Source organism: Rhagoletis pomonella, unplaced genomic scaffold (assembly GCF_013731165.1).
Source record: "Rhagoletis pomonella isolate Grant_MI unplaced genomic scaffold, Rhpom_1.0 Rhpom_scaffold_00002, whole genome shotgun sequence".
Classification (NCBI taxonomy): domain Eukaryota; kingdom Metazoa; phylum Arthropoda; class Insecta; order Diptera; family Tephritidae; genus Rhagoletis; species Rhagoletis pomonella.
The window spans coordinates 13811741-13818807 of NW_023458556.1; positions in this window are offsets into that span (position 1 = coordinate 13811741).

The window sequence follows — 7067 nt, forward strand, 5'->3', positions numbered from 1 at the left end:
AATATGACATTGCTGTTTTAGAGTGAATATACGTCTAAATGATCGCTTGGTTATTTAAAATTTTGACTGGTAATAGCAAAAATATGGTTCATTATGCTCTAAAAGAAATCTGTGGGCAAGATTAAAATTTTTTGTCAATAGGCTCATCCAAGTCCATCAAAGTTCAAGTGGTAAAAAAAAAAATTCTTTGCTTATTTCGATTCTCTACAAAAATGGTCCGTATACCAAATTATATACGACTAATACTTTCGAAGATAATTCAAATTTAAGTTTTATTTTTATACCCGAGCGCACTTGTGCACAAGGGTATATTAATTTTGTTCACATAACGGTTGTTTGTAACAGCCAAAACGAATCGAGATAGATATAGACAAATGTATACATAAATGATCAGGATGAAAAAAGAAATCGATTAAGCCATGTCTGTCTGTCCGTCCGTCTGTCCGTCTGTCCGTCTGTCCGTGTACACGATAACTCGAGCAAAAATTGAGATATCTCAACGAAATTTGGTATGTAGGTTTCCCTTAATCCAAGGTAGGTTGGTATTGAAAATGGGCGAAATCGGACTTTAACCACGCCCACTTCCCATATAACGGTAATTTCCAGAAATACGAAAACTGCGATATTTTAGTAACTACTGAAGATAATTCACTCAAAATTGATATTTACAATAATTTTTAGACGAAAAATAAGAATATTATAAATTTTTGGAAAATGGGCGTAGCCACGCTCACTTATGGTTACATGTGTATATCTTGGTAACCGCTGCACCAATTTCTTCCAAACTTGGCACAGTTGTTGGCCTTCGCATAACATACCAAATGGCCGAAAATTTTTAAAATCGCTCAATAACCACGCCTACTTCCCATATAACGGTAATTTTCAGAAATACGAAAACTGCGATATTTTTGTAACTACTGGAGATTATTCACTCAAAATTGATATTTACAATAATTTTTAGACGAAAAATAAGAATATAGTAAATTTTTGGAAAATGGGCGTAGCCACGCCCACTTATGGTTACATGTGTATATCTTGGTAACCGCTACACCAATTTCTTCCAAACTTGGCACAGTTGTTGGTCCTGGTACAACATACCAAATGGCCGAAAATTTCTAAAATCGGACAATAACCACGCCCACATCCCATATAACGGTCATTTAGAGAAATACAAAATCTTCGATAAATCATTAAATATTGAAGCTAATTTATTCAAAATTGATGCTTGCAACAATTCTTTACCAAGAAATACGTTTATGGTAAAATTTTGGAAAATGGGCGTGGCACCGCCCACTTATGATCACATATAAGTATATCGGTAACCGTTCTACCAATTTGTACCAAACTCGGTATGGTTATTGTACTTGCCACGTGTAAGCAAAACGTTGAAAAGTATTGAAATCGGACTAAAATAACGGCTGCTTCTCATATAACGGTAAATTTCAGAAATGCTTGAAATTTCAATATTTCGAAATTGAAGGACGCTAATTTACTCAAAATTGATACACCCCGGCTTACCATCTAGCGGAAGGTTTCGGAAGGGTGAAAAACATATATTTAATACTTGCGCCGGGTATTTAATGTTCGGCTCCGCCCGAACTTAGACTTTCTTACTTGTTTTAACCAAAATTAATTTTGATGGACTTGGGCGAGCCTAGGATATTGACCAAAAACTTTAATCTTGCACACAGAGCACAATGAAGCATATTTTTGCTTCTACCCATCAAAATTCTAAAAAAGCGGATTTTCCGCCCACGCTATTATTTATTGGTATGGTTATTGGGTACTGCTTGTTTTATTTTTTGTTGGTTTTGGTTTTCTACCAAAACGTAAACTGCTGTTTTTTCCGCAACATATTCATTGAAAACGGCCCCAAGCTCAATTAAATTGTTGAATATAAATATTTAAAAATTGTAAAGCCATAAGCGCTTAAATAACTGCAGGGAAGCTTTTTGTAAAAGATTGGCTGACTTGCCTAAGGCCTAGAGAATGGGAGTAGTGAACTTGTTCATGGATGGGTTGAATCTTTATGGAAGCGTTGGGAGTGGAGTACTCGATTATGAGCTCTTCACTACGATCAGGCTTCTTGACTGCTGGAGCGGTTTCAGGCCGAAGTGGGTGCCATTATGGTGTAGTAAGCTTATATGTGGCCTGCTAAAGGATGTGACGTCAATAACACTTACTCTTATACTTAAACATGCTTTGATATCGAAACCTGTACTGAGTTATCGACAAATATATCGGTAGTCATAAGATCAAGCATACCAAAAGCGATAAATAAATCGATGCTTATAACGACAGTTTCAATCGATATCTTCTATGAGACCAAAAATATTTGCGATAGGTATATATGAAATCATATCTGCGTATATGCTATCTACTGATATCGGAGTCGCTGTTAAAATATTGATAAATTTGTCTGTAGTCACGGGGGCAAATATATATATTGATAGCTATAACGAAAAGCAAATCAAAACGGTAAGTTTGTCGCTTCTGATAGTGATAGCTATATCGATAACAATTCCGAAAATACATACATATGCTATGACATCAAAAATAAAAAATTAATCAATGAAAACACGCGAAATATCGGGCTGATATGCACTATCGATACTGATATCGGAATCGGTAGTAAGATATCGATAAATACATATGTCGATAACCACAAGGACAAATATTATTTATTGATTATGATAACACAAGTAGTGGTGGTAGTTTTGTCTATAACAATTCGAAATATGTATATCGGTAACCATAGGGACAAATATGCTGTTGTATTGATAGTGATAAGAACAAGTATATCGATATTAATATTTATAGTTAAGTCGATAAAAATATCGATATTTTTCTATGACATCAATCAGAATCGAATCCCATTTACAACCGAAGGCATGCGAATTTATCTACTTTAAATAAATCAATTTCCATTGGCTTGGCAAGATTTTCAAATATACGTACAAAACAGTCTTGCTAAACACAATACAGTGGAGCAACGAAGCATTACAGCTCTATTAAAAATAACTAAAGTAATCCATAAAAATTGCCCCATTTGATGATATCAACCAAACTAAATTACATACAATACTCCTGCGAATAATAACCGAATATTAATAAAGATAAAATTTTCATAAGTAAAATATTACAAACACAATAAGAAAAGACAGGCGTGGCTGCTGTCGACAGACAAAGGATTGATTGGATATTAAATTAATTTTGAGTGGTCGAGCTTGTAGTCCTGTTTTGATGCAGTGAATTAAACTAGCTGTGCTGATTGATGTAAATGATTGACTGTCATGCATGACTGCGTACAATTGTTGGTGTTACTCATATGCGGTGACTTGTGATTTATCTTTTCATTACTTGCTGTAATGCTTGAATGCACACACATTGTACATATGCATGTTTGTATAAATCCACTCGTATGTGAAAGTGTTGTAATCGCCGTGAATTCATCATACGCAAACTCATCTACGACAATAAATATTTGTGTGAGACCACACCTTAATTTTAAATAACTGTTGTTACTTTTTGGTATAATTTACACAATACTTTTTTTGCAATGCACTTTCTATGAAGTATATGTATGTACATATGTAGTTTGTCCTCATATCAATGCGAATTCATTGCAAATCTGAGATTCAGCATGCCTTAAGGTATATACATATATGTACATATGTAAAACGCTGTACAAGATAAAATACTTGAAATATGGTATGTAAGTATGTACTTAGTTTTATTATATTTTTATGCATATTGAAGGAGTTATATGTATGTGTAGGTATATACCTTAGTAAAAATGTAATTTTTCTCATAATTTTTGGTTTTACATTTAAGGCGTTCTTCCTACCAATGCGCGATATATTGCATTTCTTTTCCAGTACGCATAACTGTTTACTTATACCCAATTCACTTCAGTTCAATTGTTGCGTATGCGTAACAATTTCATTAACGACCTTGTTCACTTTTTACGCAATTTGACAGCTTGTCATTTGGAATTTTATGTCGGTTGGTTGGCTGCTTGGAATTTAAGTATTCGTTTATTGCAGCTGCCAAGTAAAATTTTTGGCAAATTAATTTTTAATAAATCGATTTCACAGCCAGTGACTGCTTTTCATTTTTAAACGTTATTGTTTTAAAATCCAGATTAGCAACACGTGTTGGTGGTCAAGTAGATATACATAAAAATATAAGCAAAATAAAATTGTTTGCTTAGAAAATTACGTATTTTGTATGCAAGATGGTTAATATATGTTATGATATCTCATCACAGGATAGATTGATGATATCAACCACTTTAATCAAACCAACTAAGGCAGTCAGGGCTGTCACTGTGTTGTCCGATTTTTTATTCCAAATCTACGAAAATCCCATCACTTAATCCGAATAGCTACAAAATCAGCCCAGATTACTACACATTTTCTGGACTTACGTTCTCGCCTTACAAAACAATTAATTTTATATACAGATCAACGTCATGAAGACAATGAGAAATACGTAGGAACTAGGGTAACTTAAAGGGTAAAAAAATGTGTTGCAAATTTTCGATAAATTCAGTCAAAAAAATATAGTTATAGAAAGTTATCAAGTTTCCGAAATTTGTCGAACTATCGAAGTTAATAGTTATTGGGATTTATCGAGTTATCCATGTTTATTGGGTTATCGCATTCGGTGCGTTGTGTAATCTATGTTTATTGAGTTGTTGATATTTATAGACACAGAAAATTAGTGGTCGAAATTTACGGATAGTTATCGAGCTACAAACTTAATGGGATTATCGAAATTTATCAAGCTTATCAAATTTATCAAGTTATCGATATTTATTGAATTATAATTATTTTTATAGTTAGAGAAATTTATCGAGTTATCGTAGTGCATCAAGTTCTGTGAACTTATCGATTTATCGACATTTATTTCTTTACTGAAATTAGTCGATTTATCGAATGTGCAAGGAGCTATAAAAATTTGTCGATAGCTTTCGAAAAATATGGAGCTAAGTATCAATACTACCCGAGGTATCGGAATTTATAGAGGTATCCAAAGCTTATCGAGTTATCGATTTATATCAATATTTATACATAATGAAGCTTTCGAAATTTATCGAGCTCTGGAATCGTATAGTTATCGAAATTATCGAAATCAGTCGAGTTATCGGATGTTGATGAGTTACTAGATTTTAATGTATATGAATTTCATTGAATTATCGATATGTATAAAATTGTCGAAATTTATCGACAAACTGGAATGTATCGGCTTAATTCCAAGTACTGCCAAAGTACTCCAAAGACCTTCAAATATATAAAAAATAAAATTTATTCACGCCGATTTGTATGCATTCGTGCGATGACCCTTCGTACCAACTTCAGCGGAACAGTATTGATTTCCCCAAAAAAAAAAATCATTCAGAGGCCAAAGCACGGAAACATAATACAATTTTCACCTTTATGTGTTGCTGGTACTTACAAATTAACACTTGTAATTGGATTCATAAAATTATTCATTTTGAAAAATTCGGCAAAATGCTGTGCAAATAATACGCATCAACAAATGCATAAAAATTTTACAATTGGCATATCATAATTTCAATCCAATCGCTTCCGATCTATTTAGGGGACAAAAAAAAAAGAGAAACAAAAAACGGTCACCACAAACCTGCCAGGTTCTTACGCAGTCAGGAAAACAAACTATTTGCTAAAACTGCAAGAGATTGCTGGTCAAAGCAGAATGGCTAAAGTAAGTAGCAACGGTCAAATATCGACAATTGTAACTGACCGCCACCTGCTCTTTATTCTGTTGCTATTTGCAAGATTAACTAAAACCAAAACACACAAACATATTTACGTTTACTCGCAGGCAGATATACATATATGAAATACATGCTAGCAAGCAAACGGTCATTTACTAAAAGTACCGGTTCAGAAACAGCTGATCGAGCATGCCAGCTGTGCTGGGCGATGAGGAAAGCGAAGTAAACAAAACAAAAAGTCAGCACAACGAAGAACCAAAACCAAAACAAAATTCAATATTCATTTTCATTCATAAAAACCGGCAACAGTTAGTGCAGAGAGTAGTTCATTCGCTCTGCACAGAGTTACAGAGTTCATTTGAGAGGCGACTAACTACTCAAACAGCGAGAGCCAATTTAGTTTATGTAGTAGGTGACTTAAAACACTGTAACTTTTATGGAGTCACAAGCAGACGGAGTCTGGCGTTCGTAGAGAGCGCATGCGTTTGGAACAATTCGTTAGGTAAACCAATTAAATAGTGGATGGTGAAGCATTAAGTGATTTGCTTGTGAAACGTAATTGAAAAGAAAGAATTACAAAGAAATATATTTATGCGCAAAAAAACAAGACCAATGCAGCCACAAATGTGTTGAAGAAAGATTAGAGCAACTTTGGTTTGAAAGAAAAGCTGTGAAAGTGATTGTCAACACTCTTGACTGCAAATAATCGTTTGGTTACAACAATAATAATATTGGCTTTTTCTCGCGTTTTACTGAACTTTTTAGTGTTTAGCTCGAAAAGCGTGTCTTTCGTACGCTGAAGTCGTGAGCACGAAATCTGGCATTGTCGCCAAAGTGCACGCGTCTAACTGTGCTTCTTCGAGTCTAACTAAAATCTATAGTTTTATGAAGTGGGCGCAGCGGTAGTTCATAACATCTCATCGTTGACTTTCATCGCCTTAACTGCTAATACGTTCGCTCATATTGGCTCATTGGAAAGTTATTGTCATCTGTAGTCGAGGATTTAAAGTGTTGCTTTCGGTTGCGCAAACAAGAAAATAAATGTCCCCAGAGATAGTATACACACACATATCTACATATTTAACAAAAACAAAACAAAGCCACTTGAATGACAATTAAATTGTGATTAGTGTTTTTATGTTAATCTTCGAAAGCTAAGCGATAATCGTTGTCTGTTGAACGTTGATCTTCGAAGTGTTGGAAATTTATTCATTACAAAAAAAGATACTATTGTCGGCGGAAGTGTCTCTGTGTGTATGTGTGTGTGTGTGTGTGTCTGGCTTTGTTTAATAATTTTACATAACTCTTTTGCTGCATAATTTAT